Raw genomic sequence first — 24,274 nt, forward strand, 5'->3', positions numbered from 1 at the left:
TACCTAAAAACAAAAACCTAACCCTTGTGGATTTTTAAAACGTCCCGGTTCTGTAATTTGTTAGAAGTTATAAAAAAATTCACTTCCGTTCCGTATCTTTTTTCTCCACAACTAAGGTGTAACCCTCAATGGCGGCCATAAATCCTAGGTGTACTAGCCACTGTATGGGCACTGGTTGTTTTCATAGGACCAAAGCCCCTAGATCTTTCAACTTTTCATTCAAAAAACATTCCAGGGGGCTATTTGATCCTATCCTCAACCACCTTCCCAAAAATCCACACCTCTGCCCCTCCATGAATCATCCAATAGGCCCCACACCTGTATAAGGCTAATACAGTTGGGATAATACATAGGGCCTAATGGTGATGCCGTGAAGGGGCCAGGACCATGGATGAGTAATGGGGGATGGTTATGTAATGTTCTGTCACCTGATCTAGAGACTGTGATAACCGCAGCCAAATGGGAGCCGAGTTGAAAAACATGGTGGTGTCCAGAGGGGGAAATCACTGAGTGTGGAAAAAATGGCAATAAAGGAAGGCAATCCACAGTATTTTTTTTTTTTTATTTATCTGTTTTGCTAACATCCCTGCTTACCTCTGATGTAATATACAGAGAGACACATAATATGGTTGTTGTTTTTGCTTTAGTTTTTTCTTTTCTTTTCTTGGTTATGAAGGGTGTGTGTGTGTGTGTGTGTGCATGCGTGCACATGCACTCTCACATGCGACTCTTGTAATCTTTAAATACGATCTAAAACAAGGGACATATGTATTTGAACTGATACACTTGAGAGCAAAAAAGTTTTTAGTATCATTTCATTAATCCATTACGTCTTTTTCTTAATTTTTTTTTTTTTTTTACTTTCTTTGATTTGATGACCACTTAAATTAAATCTCTTCTCATCAGTGGCCTGTCATTTCAACTTTTGGGAAGACTGTACCTATTTGTGAGTGTTTTAAAAAAGTTCCACATCCTCTTGATGTTACATCAGAGAGGCTAAAATTGAATTCTGCACTTAATTGGACTTTGGGTCTTAATCCTGACTAGCATGTTATTTATTTCACTTACATCTTGACATATTTAATTAGAACCAAATTTGGCAAAAATGTTTGTTAGAATTCTTTAAAACTTCATCATTCTTCTGGTTAGACCAGCTATTTAAGTTCCTAGTTTGGGTGCAAAACAAAGCTCCAAGGCAGATGCATATCTTTAATTGTTATTTTTTCTGTGATGGCAAGTTTGCTGCCATGTCATCTGATAAGAAGGAGATGGGAATGATGAGAAACTATGATAAGCTTTTTTTTCCAACTGGTCTGTCGATAATTTGTAGTTATTAAAGCACTGGGTTGTTAAAAATGAACTTGTACAACTGCTTTTAAATTACTCCCTCTGATGAAAAATGCTGAGGTGATTTAGAACCAAAAAGTTTCTTTTTTAACATTCTTAAGACTAACCCAGTGGTTGAATTTTGCTTAATTATGCTTCATCTTGCAATAAATAGTCAACAAGCCAAATTGCAAAGTAATAATGACAATTACTTGAAAAAATCAAGCTCCTTTCTTTTTGTAATGCTATTTTTTCAAATCAAAGTTTTTCACAATGATGTATTTTCCTGTTAGAAACCAACTAGCTTTTAGGAAGTATTGAATCCACACTATTTAGTAATAAAAATTAATTTTTTTTTCTGATTTAAATAGTAATTTAGCATATTTAAATCTATCATCATAGCAAATTCGCCAATCTTTCTTTCTTTTATTGTTGTTATTACTACCAAATTATATTCAAATTTGTGATGGACAGTCACTTAATTACTCAAATCAGCCACGCTAACATCATTTAAACAGCATCATTTGTCTAAAAAATAATGAAATCTGTCACGTCTCCCACATAATTTGCCAGGTGTGGGGAACAATTTCTCAGAATATAATTACCAGAAAACAATGCTGTTTCGTGACACATTTTTCCCTATTTCTCTGACAGCATAACTACTTACCTCACACCAGCATCTTTTTTTTTTCAATTTTCCTGAAAATTATCATCCTAAAAGATGATATATATGCATGATGTGGTGTTGCAGGTACCATTTACAATACACTGCTTCTCATTCTGTTAAAGATTTACACAGATGTGGCTTTCAGAAACACATTATAGTCCTACTAAGTTAAATTTCTTTTTCATATTTTTCATGTTTTTTGACTGTTTCATAGCAATTACAATCATGTGAACAAAGAACACAGGACTGAGTAACCCTGGCTACCTTTACCCATATTACTAGTACATGTACAGTTACCCATATTGCTTGATGCAATTATTTTATAAAGGTTTTGGTGTTGTTTTTATTTTTGTTAGTTTTTCTTACTTATATTTTTCCCCACAACTAATTTTTTGGTTTTATCTTTTAAAACCTATCTTTGTTAACTTTGTCTGCTCTCCTTCTAATAATTTTCCCAATTTGGACTAGCTGTTTTATAAAAAAAATTAGTATATTATGTGAGATAAAAAGGATGAATTAACAAAAACAAATATGTTGGAAATAAATTTCTTTAAAGCAGCAGGAAATTCAAATTCTGTGAGCTATTTAACTCTTTTTGAAAGTTAAAACAGTTAACCTTTAATTTTTGAGTAAGGATAGGAAGTCTTCCTTCAAGTTAAAAAATGAGTGGCTGCCCAATAGAAATATGTGATAAATAAACTTTAAAAAAGAGAGAAAAAAAGAAACAAAAACATAAATCATGAAAATACACATCTCTTTCACACTTAACATTCTGCCTTATGACAACAATGAAAAACAAAATTGGTCAATTTTCAAAAAAAGGGCTCCCATGGCTTAAAACCTGCTTGAAATCATGCACTTGGTTGATTCCAGTGCTTCGACTGCTTGGAGGTTTTTCTTCATTTAACTCCCCTTTTCTCAATATTGATCCTTCTAAGTGATAGCAGTGAGGCTGAAGATTTGGAAAATATGCCTACAAAGCTTACATAATCCTGACCAAGGAAAATATAACACTTTTCCGCTTTTTACCCAGCTCGGCAAATATTGACCACTACATACGGATAAACAAAGGTTCTTACCCTCACTGAGTACAAATGGCCTCCATAGTTCAATATTGGCCCCGATTTTTATCCCCTTTCTTTTTCAAAGCCTGGAAGGCTCTTTACGACTTTACATCCATTTTGTTTAACATGCAAAAGGGGTACAAAAGTTGGATTTGCAGCGATGATTAGCGGTCACCAAGGTGAAACGATATTTTTGTTTAAACAAGCAAAATGGTTCAACATGCGGTTTGGTTTTGCCTGATGCAGTGTTACATAATGCCCTTTCTTGCTTTAACAAAACATCTTGACCATTTTAGCTGAAAACATTTGCTAATCAAAGGTTTAAAGGTTCTCTATAAAAGACAGACACAGTGAATGCACAGCATCTATGACTTGAAATTAAGCACCAATTACATGTTTGAACAAAGGAATTCTACCTCTCACCTAATAAGAACCGACTGGGAGTTTCGCTAATTGCCAGATTAATAATTATGAACTTCAGCTAGAGAAAAAAAAGACACCACCTTCTCATGACTAAGCACTAAACTTTCTTCAAAAGAAACAAATGAAAATGGTTGAATTATAATAATCTGAGTTGAGGCCAATTGGAAAGGATTCATAAAGTGATGTAAAACTTATGTTTCATTTTAGAATTTGATGCAAAAGGGAAGTAACAATAGTCAATCCTAAGTGTGATATTAAAGAATCTTTGTACACGCAACTCTGTTAAAACCTAGGTGAGTAAATCAGATATGTACAGTATTAAAGGTAGGACAGTTAGCTAGCCCTTTTTTTATGACATCCATATATGAACATTCAGCGAAACTTGGCAAGTCATTTTAAAAGGTAAAAGGACACAAACTGCAATATGTCAGAACCCAAATGAATGCTCTTAAGTAAATGCCAATAACTCCCAAAATGTTTACAACATCCAAAAAACAGAAAACATACAAATGCAGGCCTCTATTACACAAAAACACTGCTGCTTGACCGTGAAATGTATATTGGAATGAGGCGGGGGGGGGGGGGGGGGGGGGGGGGGGGGGGGGGGGGCACATATGTAGGTAACGAAGCGATTTTTCAATAGGAAAAAATATTCATTTTTCAGTCATATATTCTTGGAACCATCAAAATATATTTTTGTTTAACATCCGCAGTGCTTTTGTTCAATAAAATCCAACTGAGGTAGCCAGCATTTTCAGAACTTTCTGCTGCTTCCACTCAATAAGAATGTTCTATATCTAAGAATTAGTGACCTAAAAAATACAGTACCTGTAAAATTCACAATTTTTCATATGGAAAATTCCGAGTCATGATTTAGCAATATTGTGCGATAACACCACTCCAGACTTTGCCTTTTAAGTTACGCAATAGTTGATGACTTTTTGATAAGTGAATTATCATGCCATTTTTGGGGGCTCAAGGTTACCTATTATTTACGTTAATGACTTAAATGTTTTCAATGGGGGAAAAATTACAAATCCTTCAGATATACAAATTTTCGGAATTATTAAAAATATATTTTTGCATGGTATTTGTGGTGCTTTTACTGTATAGCATGGAACTACAGGATAACTTGCCATTCAATTTTGTTGCTATCTCTCACTAGGAACATTTGTATTTTATGAACTAATGACTTAAAATACAGTATCTGTAAATTTCACTACATAAGAAGGAAATTAAACATAACTAAAACCAAACTTATACTGAATTTTCTTGACAATCTATTCAATGAAAATGAAAGATTATTTTGAAGACACATTCAAATATTTACCGAGGGGTTTCAATTATGATGCAGACAGTAAAGAAGTCTTGAATAGATTATTATTTGCATTAATTTACAAAGCATCAGTTTTGAAAAGGCACACTGCTTACACAATGCCCAATTTTTTAAAAAGGCTACAAAAAAAAATTTAAGCTCATATTTTGTTTTAAAAGGATGCTTATACAGCTTTCTGGCAAGCAAACTTCTATGACATTACTGGTGTGCAAAAAAAAAGACCTATCAACGGAGTTATATTTCTGATTCTTTTTTGATTCATTTTAACTCATTTTCATCCTCATGTGAAACAAAACATTTCTTCGAGTCCAGAACTATCATTCCTGCTGATTCACATCAGTCAAGATACAAATACTGAAAAAAAAATTTTTTTTTTTTAATTAAAAACACTGTCCATGCATAAAAACTAAAGAAAAAACAAAAAATGTCAAATCATAAATCACTAATAATCCAGTTCTAATTAAGAAACATCATTTTGGAGAAAAACAATGAGATCATTTAAAAAACAGTCATATAATCAGCACATGCTTATTGAATATAATATATATCTTTTAAAGTCAGCCCACCTTCAATCCAGTATACAGAAAAACAATTTTTCCATTTCATTGCATTATAAATCACATATTCCACACATTACCGGCCAAACAATTATAACTCAAGTCACCAAGTGCAAAGTTTACACAATGCAATGTGCAACAGATTTTTTTTCTAAATGAGATGCAATCATTTATATAATACATCTTCTGGGGCTCTACCATGTTTTGTAGGTGCCAGGGATATGGATAGTGTTTTATTTTCGATTCCTGGCAAAGTATAATATGTATTGTATCACAAGCAAGCCATGCTTGTTACAAGTGAAGAAATAAAATTGTTTTGGTACTTAAACAACAATTCCCGATAAAATTTCACTAGAAATTAAATGGTTTTGTTGCTTTTTTTACATAATTCATGTCATAAATTCACTAGGTTTCTTGTTTTTACGCTTAATTTTGATCCTTTTCTATTGATAAAATATTTCTGTTTTCTCTTCGCCCCCCCCCCAACACCACCCCTTTTCCATACATCAGCATTTATAATCCATATCTTGCAGCCCTACTTGTCACATGGCATGTGCCCCAAAAGGGCATGAGAAATGTGCAAACACCAGAAAGTTTACCTATTAACAATGATATTCATGGAGTACTATAATTTTAATATTTGATGGATCTCCACCAATGCTATTATGCAACCTCCGCAAATAATCATCAACCATAATGCCCACTACTACTGCTGATGCCCACAGCTGTAATGTCCACTTGTTTAGCCTTTTTTATGGTTGCTGCCCCCATAGTCAACTAGAGGATCAGAGAGGCGATACCGCCTCCAAATATTGTACCACCAGCTGGAGCAAGCGCATTCGTATAGACCCCCACATACACAAAATAAGGGACACAGCCACCAGTTTTGTGCTTGACAAGCTGTAAAAATGCAATCAACAAGAATTTTTAAACTATTGCAAAAAATATATATGGTACAATCAAATTTAAGTTCTTCGTAAGGTAGGTCAAGGGTCAATTTCAAGGTCACAGTAAATTGCCAGTATATGACTTCCTATTCAAGTTCAAGAGTAACTATGGACCTATCTCTGTCAAGTTTGAAGTTAAAAGAGAAAGAAATTAGCAGAGTTCAGTTCATGATAAAAAGTAGGTCAAAGGTCAATTTCAAGGTCACATTTAGATTGCCAGTATATGACTTTCTATTCAAGTTCAATAGTAACTATGGACCTATCTCTGCCAGTTTTGGAGATAAAAGGGAAGCAAAATTTGCAAAGTTCAGTTTATGGTGAAAAGTAGGACAAAGGTCAATTTTAATGTCACATTTATAATGCCAGTATATGACTTCCTATTCAAGTTCAATAGTAACTACGGACCTATCTCAGCCAGTTTTGGAGATAAAAGGGAAGCAAAATTTGCAAAATTCAGTTTATGGTGTAAAGTAGGTCAAAGGTCAATTTTAAGGTCACATTTAGATTGCCAGTATATGACTTCCTTTTCAAGTTCAATAGTAACTATGGACCTATCTCTGCCAGTTTTGAAGATAAAAGGAAAGCAAAATTTGCAAAATTCAGTTCATGGTGAAAAGTACGACAAAGGTCAATTTCAAGGTCACATTTAGATTGCCAGTATATGACTTCCTATTCAAGTTCAATAGTAACTATGGACCTATCTCAGCCAGTTTTGGAGATAAAAGGGAAGCAAAATTTGCAAAATTCAGTTCATGGTGAAAAGTAGGTCAAAGGTCAATTTCAAGGTCACATTTAGATTGCCAGTATATGACTTCCTATTCAAGTTCAATAGTAACTATGGACCTATCTCTGCCAGTTTTGGAGATAAAAGGGAAGCAAAATTTGCAAAGTTCAGTTTATGGTGAAAAGTAGGTCAAAGGTCAATTTTGAGGTCACATTTAGATTGCCAGTATATGACTTCCTATTCAAGTTCAATAGTAACTACGGACCTATCTCAGCCAGTTTTGGAGATAAAAGGAAAGCAAAATTTGCAAAATTCAGTTCATGGTGTAAAGTAGGTCAAAGGTCAATTTTAAGGTCACATTTAGATTGCCAGTATATGACTTCCTATTCAAGTTCAATAGTAACTACGGACCTATCTCAGCCAGTTTTGGAGATAAAAGGAAAGCAAAATTTGCAAAATTCAGTTCATGGTGTAAAGTAGGTCAAAGGTCAATTTTAAGGTCACATTTAGATTGCCAGTATATGACTTCCTATTCAAGTTCAATAGTAACTATGGACCTATCTCTGCCAGTTTTGGAGATAAAAGGGAAGCAAATTTTGCAAAGTTCAGTTTATGGTGAAAAGTAGGTCAAAGGTCAATTTTAAGGTCACATTTAGATTGCCAGTATATGACTTCCTATTCAAGTTCAATAGTAACTATGGACCTATCTCTGCCAGTTTTGGAGATAAAAGGGAAGAAAAATTTGCAAAGTTCAGTTCATGGTGAAAAGTAGGTCAAAGGTCACTTTCAAGGTCATAGTAAGATTGCCAGTATATGACTTCCTATTCAACTTCAATAGTAACTATGGACCTATCTCTGCCAGTTTTGGAGATATAAGGGACTAAATGTTATAATTTTGGAGTTACCATAATGTGCCTTAAATTTCGTACAGAAAAAATTAATTAAAATAAAGAAAATGTCATTTTGGTCAAAATTCTTGAAATAGGAGGTGCTCTGAAGTTTCAGAAGTTCAAATTTGATGAAATAATGTCATTTTTGAACACAAGTTGTCTGCTTTGCCAAGCCTTATGTTTTATTTTTCCAGAGTTCAAAATTTATTATCCATTACCGTACTTCACATTTTGCTTTTACCACCAATATGTACTTTTTGATACAGCGTAACTCGAAAACCGTATGGAATACAAAAAAACCGAGACCACCTCCAGTGTTGGGCTTTACATGCTCTACAAAATGCAAAAAAGAATGGGTCTCTAGCATTAACGGTTCCCGAATTAGAGATAGTTTTCAGTTTCGGTATCTTATGGCCGCTACTCCCGTGAAAAAGCACCGATTGACCCCAAATTCATGGAGATGAAAGATGACCTGAAGGGTAACACCTTCCAATAATATTATTGGTTAAGTCTGTGTGGTGTCTGAATAACAGGGCAAAAAATTTTTTTTTCGTAAAAAATTTCATTTTTTTGAAAATTTTGGCCCATTTGACCTTGAAGTAAAGGTCAAAGGTCAAATCCAAGGGTATATTTGAAATCTACACATATGACTTTTGGAAAGCCGTCTATAGAAATTTTTCCCATAACTCCTTCCGTAGGGTAGATAATTAGCATTTAATTTTGCCATTTTTAGACAAGGGTGCATTGCAATGAGTGCCACACCCAGAACCCAATACCGACAAAGCCCAAATTTTACGTGGAACAAGTTGAGATTATAGGTGACCTAAATCCATGAGATGGGTACGGGGGCCCTTACCGTCTAGGAGGAGAAGCGGTAACGGTAGCCGTCCGGCGGAGCCGGCGGAGCCAACGGAGCCGGCGGAGCCGGCGGAGCCGGCGGAACGATCCGGACGGGACCGAAACCATGTGTACCGCCAGCGCTAACGCTGGTGGTACAATAATATAATACCAAAAGCACTGACTGACTCTCAAATAGAAGTATTTTATCCGTCTCCTAGAAGCTGCTGAATACGATAAATAATTGCAGCTTAGTTCATTGGATAGGGTCTCCAGGCCATGCGGACCTTAATATCCGGATCTCTCGTTTTTATGTAATAGCACAATAGTCAGCGCAAAAATGCAAATCAAGGGAATTACCAGAAAATGAAATTTGTGCTTCGCAGATTTTCTGTATTCTTACTGGTTTATTGAAGCAGTCATGCTTTGCACTGGATGGAAAGCGTTGAACCTTAAATATTGGTTTTGTCATTTCTTGGATTTTTTTCTGTGTGAGCCCCAGTTGGACTTCATTCAATTTTCTTTGTTAATCATTTTTAATTCTTACACTTCTTACTTTTTGTTTGATGCAAAAAAGCCTTATTCTATTGATTGTCCACAACAACTGAAAGAATTTTTTGAAAGCAACTCTATAGTAAAGTATATGTGATTCCAAATCTGCATTGTTTTTTTTCTGCTTTTTTTCAATCTACATATTCACACTTACATATTTGTAGTACTTTAAATTACAAATTGCATTTAATTGATAACAAAATCACCATAATAACAAAAAAATTCAATTCAAAGCATGAGATGAACCTATTAAAACATTTTCAGGAGAATTTTTTCATTATGATCTTAGTATGAACATGTGCACCAGAGATCAGGCCCTAACTCAATCTCGCTGCCTTTTATATACTTTGTAGGGTTGACAGGTATCACAAACAGTGTCATTGCATGTTACAATTATAAAATCATGGCATGTTAAGAAAGATATATGTAAAGGCATTAGACTTTGGGCTTGTTCCCAATGAAAATATCGATCTATGCAGATCGATCCAACTCTGTGGAGACTCTTGCTAAAAGCAATCAGATTAATACACCTCCTCCTGAAGTTGAGTTGAAAAGAGAAAAGCTGATAATCATACAAATAAATTTGGAAAGGAAAGGAGGCATGTTAACCTGTTAAACTGATTACATTCAGCAAGTCCCCATGGAGTTCCGTCATTCTACAAAGAATGATAGTTCCATTGGAAACGAGCCCCTTGTTACACAAGTCATAATATCTTAATGCTCAGGATTGTTCTCTATTAGTGTCACGCTATGGTAATCAATCTCCCTCATGTAACACTACCTATACTATTATATAGTTCAAACTTTCACTGCTAAATAAGTTAACAGACAGGAAGGCATATGCAAATTTATGCAAATGTATGCAAATTAAAGGGGGTTCTTCTTTTATTGATTTATTTGAATATGTCACACAAGATAAATATATATTTATTCATATTGTAAATAAATGTTTATAAATTATTAAGGGATGATGCAGAGTTGGACTAGAAAACAATGTGTTTATAGAAAGTTCATAATTTACAAACAAAAACATGAAAACCCATTCAATCATGCTGGATTTTGCACTTGAGCTTAAAAATCATTCCTGGAAGTCTGAGAATAATGAGTACTCTGAAGTGCCGAATAAGAGTGCCTACCGGAATAACAGTGCCCCCCGGAAAACTTTCCAAAATTAATAACAGTGCCTAGCGGAATAACTGTGCCCCCTGGAAAAATTCCCGATATTTAATAACAGTGCCTAGCGGAATAACTGTGCCCCCCGGAAAATTTTATCAATTTTGATAATTTCAATGAATAATTGTAATGGCAATTTTAAATTATATTCAAATCTGGAAAAATTATGTTTATTAAACATAAAAAAACACAATATCTAGACAAATTTACCTTTGATTTTATACACATAGTTTAACATATTTTAACTATTTAGAGTAATCTCTATCACCAAGCTCCCCTGGAAAATTTTTTCAATCGAGGTGCAATTTGGTGCATTTTAGGGAATTTATGTAATTTTTTTTTACATCTTATGTGTCACTGAATTGTCTTGTTTTAGATGTTTTGAGGAATTAATTTAGTAATGACATAACAAAGGTTTAGACAAAATTTATTTCCCTGTCTATGCATTCACTCAGTTTAGTCAATCTTGAAGTTTAAGGTTCAGCAGCAGCAGTTCCTATAATGCTAATTTAAACTTTCAAAAATTATAGAACATACTATTTCAAAAAAAAAAAAAAAATTAACTACTTTAATACTTACAGGAATCAAGAAAAGGGGCTTCCTATATTGAATTATTTTTGGATTGACCAAAAAGTTGATATAATATGTTGTTCTTACCATTTTTCACCTTTCTGAAAGTAACTTTGCGTGTGGGAGCGCTTCATCCTTAAATAAAACTGCGGCAAAAAATGTTCTCTCCTGTCGTTCAGCGCAAAGCGACTCCCGCTACTAATTATACGTAGTTTGAGATGTAATTTATAATCAACAACTTCAAACACCGTGAAATGAATTTTTCAGAATTAAAGAGATTAAAATCACACTTATCACCAATTTGAGTTCTTCGTTTGTTCATTTATATGATTCTATTCAGTGATGGAAATTCATATTCAATGCACACGAAATACTGACGTGACCCAGTTTTACAACGCTACTGCTTTCACAAAACTAACCCGTAAATCAGTAAAAAATCTTCTCCAAATTTATAAAATCAACAAAGTGCACTTAATTTTCTCCATTTTTATCAGTGAACTAGAGGATCAGAGAGGCGATACCGCCTCCAGATATTGTACCACCAGCTGGAGTAAGCGCATTCGTATGGACCCCCCCCCCCCTCCTAAAAGGGACACCATCACCAGTCTGGTGTTTGACAAGCTCTATAAGATGCAATCAACAAGAGTTCTCAAAATATGCAAAAAATATAACTAAAAATGATACAATCAAGCAGATTTTCAAATTGACTTGCATTTTCCTACCCTTGCTCACTACTGTATTCTCTAGACAAAAGGCCTATTGGTTTTCCTTGAAATGTGTTGTCAATGGTGCATATATGCTGACAAAAGAGAAAACCTAGGGGAAACAATGGGCACATCTCTGCTAGATTTCAAGATATGAGAGGCAAGAAAATATGCAAAGCTCAGTTCATGGTGAAAAAGTAGGTCAAAGGTCAATTTCAATATCATAGTATATGAATTTCTATTCAAGTTCAATAGCAACCATGGACATTTCTTTGCCAATTTTGCAGATTTAAAGGCCAGAAAACATGCAAAAAGCAGTTCATCATAAAAAGTAGGTCAAAGGTCAATTTCAAGGTCACAGATTGCTAGTGTATTACTTCCTATTCAAGTTCAATAGTAACTATGGACCTATCTGTCAGTTTTGAAGATAAAGGTGAACGAAAATTTGCTAAGTTCAGTTCATAGTAAAAGGAAGGTCAAAGGTCAATTTAAATGTCACAGTAAATTGCCAGTTCATGACTTCCTATGTAAGTTCAATAGTAACTATGGACCTATCTCTGCCAGTTTTGGAGATTAAAGGGAACAAAAATTGGCAAAGTTCAATTCATGGTGAAAAGTAGGCCAAAGGTCAATTTTAAGGTCACTGATTAATTGCCAGTATGTGACTTCCTATTCAAGTTTAATAGTGACTATGGACCTATTATGGGCGGCGGTTTATACAAAAATGCAAAACACGATTAGTCGTCATCGTTATCAGATCAGTCGAAATGAAAACACGATTAGTCGTCGTCGTTATCAGATCAGAAGGCAAAATACGACTAGTAGTCGTCAAAACGCAACTAGTCATCAAAACGCAACTTGTCATCATCAAAACGCAACTAGTCATCATCAAAATGCAACTTGTCATCAAAACGCGATTTGACGCCAGATGGCGCCCATTGTACGAAAATCTAGGCCAAGTCACATGATCCACAGTGATCAAAATGGCGGACGTTATTGAAGCAGCATTATCATATTCCTCGCTCGAACTCGAGAATTATCTCGAGTTCGAGATATTATTATATATATAATATCATTATTAGATTGTACGCGTAGAGATAATTCTCGAAATAATAAATAATTAGATAATTTATTAAATAATTTGGACATGTTATAAATTTTAAAAAAAACAAAAACACACACTTGTGAAGCACTGCTTTATTGTTGTACTCATTTCACAAGTTCCAGATATTATTATATATATAATATCATTATTAGATTGTACGCGTAGAGATAATTCTCGAGTTCGAGCGAGGAATATGATAATGCTGCTTCAATAACGTCCGCCATTTTGATCACTGTGGATCATGTGACTTGGCCTAGATTTTCGTACAATGGGCGCCATCTGGCGTCAAATCGCGTTTTGATGACAAGTTACGTTTTGATGATGACTAGTTGCGTTTTGATGATGACAAGTTGCGTTTTGATGATGACTAGTTGCGTTTTGATGACTAGTTGCGTTTTGACGACTACTAGTCGTATTTTGCCTTCTGATCTGATAACGACGACGACTAATCGTGTTTTCATTTCGACTGATCTGATAACGATGACGACTAATCGTGTTTTGCATTTTTGTATAAACCGCCACCCATAACCTATCTCTGCCAGTTTTGGATATTAAAGGGAACAAAAATTGGCAAAGTTCAATTCATGGTGAAAAGTAGGTCAAAGGTCAATTTTAAGGTCACTGTTAAATTGCCAGTATGTGACTTCCTATTCAAGTTTAATAGTGACTATGGACCTATCTCTGCCAGTTTTGGAGATTAAAGGGAACAAAAATTGGCAAAGTTCAATTCATGGTGAAAAGTAGGTCAAAGGTCAATTTTAAGGTCACTGTTAAATTGCCAGTATGTGACTTCCTATTCAAGTTCAATAGTAACTATTGACCTATCTCTGCCAGTTTTGGAGATAAAAGGGAACAAAAATTTGCAAAGTTCAGTTCATGGTGAAAAGTAGGTCAAAGGTCAATTTCAAGCTCACATCTAGATTGCAAGTAAATGACTTCCTATTCAACTTAAATAATAACTATTGACCTATCTCTGCCAGTTTTGGAGATATAAGGGACTAAATGTTACAATTCTGAGTTACAAAAATGTGCCACCACAAAGTACTTTTTAATACAGCATAACACGAAAACCGTATGAAATACAAAAAAACGGAGACCACTCTCAGTGTTGGGCTTTACATGCTCTACAAAATGCAAAAAAGAACGGGTCGCTAGCATTAACGGTTCCCGAATTAGAGACAGTTTTCATTTTCGGTATTTTATGGCCGCTACTCCTGTGAAAATGCACCGATTGACCCCAAATTCACAGAGATGAAAGATGACCCAAAGGGTAACACTTTCCAATATAATTATTGGTTAAGTCTGTGTAGTGTCTGAATAACAGTGCAAATAATATTTTTTTTCGTAAAAAATTTCATTTTTTTGAAAATTTTGGCCCGTTTGACCTTGAAATAAAGGTCAAAGGTCAAATCCAAGGGCATATTTGAAATCTACACATATGACTTTTGGAAAGCCGTCTGTAGAAAATTTTCCCATAATTCCTTCCGTAGGGTAGATAATTGGCATTGAATTTTCAAAAATTTTGACAAGGGTGCATTTCAAGGAGCGTCACGCCCAGGTCAATGTACCGACTGAGACAAAAAAACCTGGGGGTTCAAGTTGAGGTTATATGTGACCTAAATCCAAGAGATGGGGACAGGGGTCCTTGCGGTCTAGGAGGAGAAGCGGTAACGGTGACTTGTATCCGGCGCCAGTACGCGGAGCCGGCGGAGCTTACGGAGCCGGCGGAGCCAACGGAGCCGGCAGAGCCGGCGGAGCCGGCGGAGCCGGACGAGACGGGTCGGGACTAAAACCATGAGTACCGCCAGCGTACACGCTGGTGGTACTAATAAACGTAAACTATAAAAACACACAACAGGCGGTCTTAATTTCGGAACATGACGAAGTGACAGAGAAAGTGTATTTGTGACGTGACGAAATGTTGTCGAGAGCAGTTGCCTCGTTTCGCTCTGTCTCGTATACTTCAAATAAAGCACAGAACTGCGAAAACGAGGCACTCACAGGGAGATGGCATACGCGCATGCGTATTTTCGTTACTACTAAATCAAGTGCTCAGAAGCATGGGATTACGTTACAGTATGTAAATAGAATGCCATATTTGCTTAGAAATAAATATAAATTTCAGTCAGCATGAGTGAAAATATACTTTTTTGTTCCATTCAGCCCAGCGAGGCGGTGCTTTTGACAAATTTTAACGCGGCGCCTCGCTCTTTATATGCTGGAGAAACACTGCAGCTTTTATTTACGCTAAAAACAAGTTCGAGTGTAGTGCTTGCGACAGGTCATTAATAATTATTAACTTGTCCAATGAAACGATCATCAACATTTCTGAAACGATCAAAAATATTTCCAACCGGCACAGTGAGTGCCAAATAACCGTGCCGTGTGGAAAATTATTAATCGTGCCGGGGAGAATAAGATCGTGCCGGGTGGAAAATATCCGGAAAAAAAATAAACGTGCCGGCACGTTTATTTGGCACTTCAGAGTAGCATGTTTTTCTTCTATTGCGACTATGATCAAAAAAAATTCAGCAGGGTGATGGCTAGATGTCTGTCCATAAAAAAATCAGTGAAAATTGTTCTCCAATTCCAGTGTGGCGACTTGGACACCTCATTTTTCATACAAAATAAACAAATTACAGACACATTATCTTCACCACGTTTTTTTTCTAAATGTTTCTAATACTATGATAACCACAACACGCAAGTTCCTTCCCAAGAATGCAAAATCCCATTTCAGAACTATCAAATCATCCTTTACACACACACACACACATACTCACACACGCATGGACACACACACAAACACACACACACACACACGCAGGCATGTATAATCACCTCATCCAAAGTTACACATGCTCAGTCCTCCAAAATCATGCCGCAATACCCCGTACCTTATCATATGCAGTAATGAATATATTCCTTGCTTGATAACAGGACTCCACATTTCCCATTTATTATACAAAAATCTCTTAAAACAGTCACCTTTATTACAACACTTCATTGCACCAAAGGAAATTGTAAAACATTACAAAATTAATCTATAGGAAATCAATCCATTTTTCTCCGCCCACTTTTTTCACAGAGGTTGGAGATAATCACACAAAACAAGGAAAGTGGATGTAATGCAAATAACAAAAGAGGAAGAGGGATACAGGAAGTGATTATTTCCTTGCCTACGTTATCTCCATATCTAGTATCTAATACAAAAAAAGTTGTATTCACCCCCCTCCCATCTGGGTTATAGTCTTGTGGCTGTTTTTTTTTTTTTTTGTTTGTTTGTTTTTGTTTTGTTTTTTTTTTTCCTACGGATCAAATATTGCAAACACACTTGACAGTGGATTTCTGCCTCCCACGCTCACTGTGTCAGCAGGGGCAAAACTATTATATCTCAGCATGCTTTCTAGTGGGTGGTGTCATATTTGATGTGTGGACTAGTTAGACTGCATTCCCACAGATTTAGATCGACCCATCTGGATTGACCTAACTCCCTGGGGGTTCACGCTAAATTGCTGTCAGCTCAAGAGGCTTGAACGTCTGTCACGGCTACAGAATCAGCTACGGTAAAGCAAATTACCCCCTAACAGTTTTACTAAGCGTGACAGACATTTAAGCCGGTCAAGTTGACAGCAATTTAGTGAGACTCCCCAGGGGATAGATCGATCTAAATATCTGTGGGAAAGGTCTCTTAGTCAGAGGATCAACTATAGTTTTGGATGTGTCCTAAGGGCTCGTTCCCAATGAAACTGTTGTTCTATGTAGGATTGATAAACATACGACAATAGTTTTGTTGGGAATGAGCCCTTAGCTTGATTTTATCCCTGAGCAATGACGTTTCTACCTTTCATGACCACATGACCAACTTTGGAGCTCACATTAACAAGTAAATCATGTGACCAAGGTCATAAGGTCATAGCTCATGGGGGGAGGGGGGGTCCAAGGGTTTTCCCAGAAAGCCATCCAGCCGTCATTTGGATGGCCTCTGACCTCAAAAGACAGCCTATATTTTCAACGGCGGCTGATGGCGCATGAAGTCTTTGAGGAACGAAAGTATATTTGTACTCGGACTCCCTGTATATCAGCGACCAAATTACAGTTGAACATTTTGAACTTCCCCGTACTGCAAATTCTGGGAAAACCCCTGTACCTCAATGATAAAATCCATGTGTATTTAATTTAAATACAATTATCTTTTATCAATTTATACAAAAATAATAATACTTACTATGAAAAAGTTGCTGAAAATTGCTGTGTCCTTGACTTCAGACTTACAACAAAGCAAAATCTGAAAATATTAAATACGGAAAAGTAAGTAGTTCATTTATCAAACGTCAGTTTTTCTTTCATAAGGGGGGCATTCAGGAAATCACAACAATTTGAAAACTGCCAATAGCATCTTGTTTCTACTTTGAAATGGTATCCAATCAAAACTTAGCTGTGTAAATATGAAATTCTCTTCATGTACTTGTTAATGGAATAGTCTTTATTTGAGAGAGAGAGAGAGAGAAAGCGAGAGATGAGAGAGAAAGACAGCATAAAAGTATCACAAATGGCAATGAGGGCTGACAAATGACTCACATACATAGATACATAGTAATGGAAATCCACTTGCTTATTTGAAAAAAGTATGCAGCCACATGTTAGAGGTAAATAATAACAAACAGGCCAAAAATCAAAAACATTTTCCTCCATAAAAAAGGTTCCCTTCACCCCTCCCCCCCCCCCAAAAAAAAAAATTGTCATCATCACAATACAACTAAACCCAAGCTCCTGAAAAAACACCTCCTATTTCTTCTTTATTTAAACTACATGTGATACCCCTTTGAATCCTGTCATAAAAACTCACTGATCTCCCTTAGAAAAAAAACTCCAACGGACAGAAACACCAAATATACAAACAAGTGCCCCCTGTCCAGCTGGGACCCGTCCAGCTTGTGGCTGAAATCCCTTGACCACACTAAGGTGAAATTCTAGTCTTTTTGCGCTGCAAATCTCAATTAGCCTGTGCAAATAACAGCACTGCAAGGGAATGGTTTTTAAGTGCTTTTCCGCCAAGATATTACATAATATTACCCAATCAATACCCGGGGTAACAAAAACAGCTTAGGCCGGGAATGAAATAGAGATAAATGCCATCTGTTCTTTTCTGCCCAGCTTGACTGAACACTAGCAATAAGGATTCTTGCAGTAGGCTGTAAAGTGTATTTTTACCGAGGAGTCATTATTTTTCTACTTATATTTGTTTCACCTTGGGGTCACGCAGTAATGAAATGAGACCAGGGCTAATGGAGCCGATTTAAGAGGAATGGGTCTAAATTGCTTGTTGATTAACAGCCTTCTATTGTCTCTGTCTCTCAGCTCATCGTTTGGCAATCTGTAGTTAAAACAGGACCTTAAAACACAGCTAACTGGGCTCGGTTACGCAAGATCTTTATTGGGCTCTCTTTACCGGGAGGAAGTAATTACTATGAAAATCATTACATTGCAATGCCAATATTCACCGAATATTTCGGCCACAAAATATCATTTACAAAGGGCAGCCTGTCTATGAAATGGTTTAGTAATTACCTAACAGCATTTTCCCAATAAAAACCACAGTGCGCAGCTACTGAAGCTAACAGGATTTTAATTTGCTTTTTAGTTCAGGCAGTATATTAGCTATTGCATAAGACATGACCAATTCCCCTTGTTGCTGTGAAATATAATGCTTCCCAGTTAAACCTTTGAAAATTGATACCATCTCTGGGGGAAAAAAGCATGAGATTTTCTCTACCCATACAGTTTTTTGTTTCTAAATTTGAAGCTTTTGTTTTTTATGAAGATTTTTGTCATAAAAAGTGAATAAAGACTTCACTACTTCATCTTTTCAATCCTGGAAAGATAAGTATTTAACAAATCTTATGCAGGAGAAAAATATCAGATAAATTCATGCAGAAAATTAAAGATGTCCTACCTTGTCCTTTAGGGAGGAACGAGGACAAATTTTTATAAAAATAAAAGTCAAATCTCTACTCTCCCTTCAAAAACCTTTGTTGCAAAGACTTCAGCAAATATTCCCTTAAATGTTTGAAAAAAAAAGGGAACCTTTTTACATTCATGATCACAATACCACTAAGATAAATGCACAAAATTCACAAACAACCCTAGCTAGATTTTACCTGCCCCCTCTCTCTCAAATATATAGAAATAATCACACACTAACATGCTCTTAATTCCAAGCTTCATCACTATAAAAACCAAAGTATTCATATATTACCGACCTTGAAAAATGCCATCTAGACATCTTTTTGTTGACCAATAACTGAACTTTTAACTTTCTTACCATTTCTGCCCATCCTGATCGCTTTGCTCAAAATACCAAAATCAACACGTCTACTAACATGAAAGCAACCCATTGAACCACTTATTCTATATTCGCCACCAAAAAAAAAACCTTCAAGGTAGAAATGAGTCCTGTTACTTAATACACCACTGTCCACTTACCACATATCTTCGTGTGGAATTCTTCGTACTCAATAACTCCCCTGTCAGCTACAGATATACATTTTTTTGTGTGCTAAAAATCCTGATTATGCAACTCCGTTTGGTGAAAAAATCCACCAACCCTTCAGGGCTAGGAAACGCAATACCGAGTGTTACATAACAGGCCGCATATCAAAGAAACCAGCAGAAAGCTATTGAATGAGGGGCTATTTTTTCTAAGGCCTTTTTATTTTTTCACCTACAGAAATACAAACAAGTGAACATGTGACTGCATTCTTAGCTCTGGCGCCTTTCATTCTCCAAATCATAAACTAACAACCCCCAGCCACGTTTTGTCAGCGAAAACCTGATGAAAGCCACGAAGGGTCATTTTTAAGAACCCTTTTATAGACGTGATAAAAAAGGACTTCATACCGGATTAATACCACCACTGGTCAATGGTCATTTTAAGGGGGTACTTCATAGAGGTTATAAAAAGAGGTAAACATGGGGCTTATGATCAAATTACTTAACTCCTGATAAAACGTCAATTCCTGGGTCATTTTTACAAGTTTGATAAAAAAAGGTTGGTTTGATCTCAACATTGTTCTTAACACTGAACATGTGGCAAAATTAAAGTCCTTCACAGAAGCAAATAAAAAAAAATGAAAAAGTGGTTTTTGATTGACCTGACATTGTAAAGTTGTATCTAGAACCACCTTCTTAAGAGCTGTAAAGAAGGATTAAAAAACAAACACAGAATGTGTAGAGATATTAAGTAATAAATGTTGATCAACCAGCCAAATTTTGACCATTTGGTCATTTTATCACACGTCCACAAAGGTGATAAAAAAGGGATGGTCAATAAATGACCAAACTGACCCATGATACACCACAGCTTATGAGCTTAGAACGGACCCACTATCAGTTTGGCCTTGTTTTTAGCCTCACATCAAAAACACCCAGCACAAAATGCCAAAAGTTGCATAACATCTCAGTGCGCTTATGCAGAAAGGTATACATACCTTTAGCATCCAGTATCTAATAAGGAACGCTGGGAGGGGGGATTTAATGAAAAGGAGTGTTCCTGTGGTAAAAATGACATGTGGTAGGTAGTGCCAAAAAGGGGACACCACTTCTGTTAAGAGAAAATTGACAAATTGATATGTTTATATTTATAGCTTTCTAAAATAGTACTAAATAAAGTATGTAATATGAATTGCAATTTCGTCGTGTGCACTGGGAGTCACAATGAACGATATTAATTTATAGATAGGGAATGTAGACAGTGACCATTGATGACTTGATATAATGTTAAGCAGCAAAAGAATAAAATAATAATAATAATAATAATAATAATAATAATAATAATGATAATAATAATAATAAAGTTTAAGATGGGTTTCAGAAACATATTTTATCCAATTTCTGCACTAAATGTTGAACATCTGACATATCTGACCATTCATATATGATAATCATTAAAATAAGAGATATTTGATTTCATCAATCAAACTATTGATTCTGGAAAAAAAATTGTGAACCTACCACACCTGAAGTTCAAAACATTCTTCCTAAACCACAAATATGGTGAAAGGCTTGCAGACATTTTTTCCACTTATAAAACACACACACACACACAAATCAATTAAATAATCTAAAAACCATTTCTATCAGTAAAAAGAAAAAGAAAAAAAAACATTGAGTGGCCGCTCATCACAAGTGCGATGATTTAGATGATCAACATGATCTATGAGCCCTCAGAGACATGTAGGAACAAACCAAATGACAGGCTAAATAGGGCTATTAACCCCTGTTTGCAGTCTTAAGTGGGGAAAGATGTTTTGTTGCAAGCGACAACAAAAAAGCAGTAATTGCCCAATTGGTATTGATTTTGGCGTTGGTCTGCAGAGAATATGAGCTGCTGAACATCAGTAAAAAGCTGCCAGGCACGAATTTAAGCAGAGGCCAGTTAGCACGGGTGGTAACCACTATGGAATCTCATGTATGTTACAAAAATATTCGTGTTACTTTTTATATTCTCTTCTTTTTAGAATCTCTCTTCTTTCTTCACTTCCCCTCTTTGCTTTCTTTTTTTCTCCCCCTCCTCTCTTCCCCCTTGCCATCAATAGCCACTTTGAATAAATGTCTCGTTTCTTCAAGATTTAACCCTCAATCAAATGTTAAAGATAAAGTATAAATATTGGCTGAAGAAAATCTGTTTTTTTTACCTTTTTTTTTCACCAATTTTAATCGATAGATCAAACTGATTCTACCAATATTACTAATATGAAAAAGAATAAAACTCACTAGCCTAAAAACTCATGGAAATCTTAGTGGTTCATTTAAAAGTAACAAATCTTCACTTACTAATGGTGAGATAAATGAAACAACTACTTTGGTAAGATGCCAAATGATGAAAAACATTTACATTTCCTCTGGTGTTAGTAAATTAGTATTTCCCATGCCCATCAGAACTTCTTGACTGACGAAAATTAAGCAATCCCCCTCCTCCATCAGAAAATGAAATAAATGAACAAAAAGAAGACAAATAAGCTGTACATTTTTTTTTTTTTTTTTTTTTTTTTTTTTTTTTGCTAAAGGATGCTTTTTACTCCAGAAAAGCTCAAGTCTTAAAGTAAGGATGGGGGGGAAGGGGGGGGAGAGGGGTATTGAGAAAGTGTTTGTTCACAGGCCCATGAAAAATGACTACAAAGGACAGGAGTTCTACTTTATAATTTATCATTAGATATGATATGATGCCTTGTAGCCATTTAGCAAGCTTTTAGAGAGAAAAAAAATGCGATAGTAAAAGCACCACAATAAATCTCATGGAGTTAATAAATTTGTAAACACAGCCTCCAGGCACTGTGAATATTGAACCCAGGGCAGTTTGTTACTATTGATCAGGCTTCTCCTTGATTAACAGTGGCCCTGGGAAATCTGATCCCTTCAACTTAGGGTATCCCCTCTCTGGGCCCAAGTGTTTTTACCAGGCCCCTTAACGGACATAACTGATGCAGACCGCTGAAGGTATGTGCTGGTTACCTATTATACATGTTGGTTATAAATTTGCCTAAGGAGCACAGTCATGGTAGAGCAATGTCCCTAACAGAGAATATTAAATCTCTCTCTCTCTCTCTCTCTCTCTCTCTCTCACACACACACACACACACATGCGTATGCACACACTCAAAACCTTAATCCTGATGCCCGCAAGCAGTAATCTCTGCAATCCCATCCACCCCTTTCTTTAACATATATATTATGTCTATCAATAATTACTATAAATACGAAGATTTAGTTCACTTGGTAGAAAACATTGGTACATTTCTATATATGTAATTTTGATGCTATTTATCTATGTATTTTACTATTACTATTATCATTATTATTGCTGCTATTACCTTATCTATGTACATTTTCACCAGCTCAGTCTGGTGCAGAAAGTATGAATAAAGCATATATATATTCACAGTATAGAATACATGTTGCAAAAAATGTTCAGGTCTCCAAACAAATATGCACACCTAGCAGTAAGTCCCAAGCAACGAATAGTTGAATTTGAGGCCCCTGGCAATGTATAGTTAAAACCAAGATTCTCTGACAATGTTAAGCCAACCCTGGGCCCCTGGTAATATATACTAGAATCCCAGGGGCCGTATTCTCGAAAGGTTGTAACTTACAAATTCTTGTAACTTTTCACGTAAGTCCGATCGTTCACGTAAGTTGGTATTCTCGAAGGTTTGTAAGTTACAAACTCTTGTAAATATGCACGTAAATTTACAACTGCCTCCGACCTGTTGTAAGTCGCTACAAAAAGTTGTACGCATGCGCATTTGGTGAAAAGTCGGGGAGAGAGTGTTGTCTGCTGAAATTTTATGCTCGTGTTTATTGTTGGATATTTTTGACAGCAAGTAAAATTATTAAACCATGGATCTATTATTATAGGCGAGAAAGGTTAACCTTTCGGATTTTTCAGGTTAGTTGCCTAAAATCAATGATTTAGTTGAGAATAATACGTTTCTGTCGATCGCGTAATGGCAACATTGGAAGTTTGGCAGGGTGTCCGAATTTTTAAATTAAAACGAAAACTAACATTTTTTAAAGCACGTGAAATAACTACAAGTGTTGTGAGAAAGCCAAGTTAATAAGCTTTTTGGCGATATAAAGCACTTAAGTTGTTACTCAAAATTAATAAATTGATCCGCGGCTGAATTTCAGATTTTGAATCTTCCGACTTTTTTAGGATGAAGATACATATTTAGTCAGTGTTTAAATCAAAATTATACCAAAACACCAAGTTTAATAGATGTGGTTTTGTTCGGAAGAAAATTGGCTTTCAACTGATGTATAATGTTTGCTGTAATTATATTGTTTACAAATATCCTGTGGTAATTTGTCGTGAAGGTGTATCTGAAAATCGCCATTTTTATTGTCGATTCTTTGACTTGGTTACTTATGCCTCTATTCCATACATGTGGCAGAGAAAATATATGTCTTCTATATCACTAAAAAGTCCGTTTCAAATGCTTTAAAATGATATGCTGTACAACATGTATCAAAAAGTATCGAGAGCCTGCCAAATGATTTGAAACATATAGAAAAAAATGTTGCAAATGTTGACCCCCTTTCGGCGACGTGGTGACCTCGATCAGCTGATGACTGCATTTAAAAATATGCATAAGTTTCATTAACATTATTTTGTAGGTTTTTTTTAAATAATAAGTAATTGGGAGCATTCAGTGATGATTATAATGTCTTATCATCTACTTTCGAATGATTTTAGATATTAAACAGTATTTTAACTAATTTAAAAGGCTTGGTTTATCCATTTAAATAAAGGATATCCAGTTCAAATAATGAGGTAATCATCACTGATGGAAAAAAACAAATGACTTAAACTGTTTTAAATACCAAAAAAGACTTACTAG

General features: G+C 35.6%; 1 protein-coding gene across 6 annotated transcripts in view; it reads right to left on the reverse strand.

The window, feature by feature from the left end:
• The window catches only part of LOC106180990 (uncharacterized), a 120,754-nt gene that overhangs the window by 86,728 nt on the left and 9,752 nt on the right, over positions 1-24,274 (reverse strand). For 2 of the 6 annotated variants that reach the window (XM_013565213.2, XM_013565212.2), the window contains exon 2: positions 17,104-17,163. The exons of 2 other annotated variants lie outside the window; for them this stretch is intronic. The gene's annotated coding sequence lies outside the window, so the exon portion shown is untranslated. Of the gene's footprint in view, positions 1-3; positions 191-17,103; positions 17,164-24,274 lie in introns of those variants that run through there. 2 more of the 6 variants (XM_086994699.1, XM_013565216.2) reach the window with 1 other exon arrangement.

The sequence above is a fragment of the Lingula anatina genome, chromosome 8 (genome assembly GCF_051362555.1).
Source record: "Lingula anatina isolate TDL-2025a chromosome 8, LinAna3.0, whole genome shotgun sequence".
NCBI lineage: Eukaryota > Metazoa > Brachiopoda > Lingulata > Lingulida > Lingulidae > Lingula > Lingula anatina.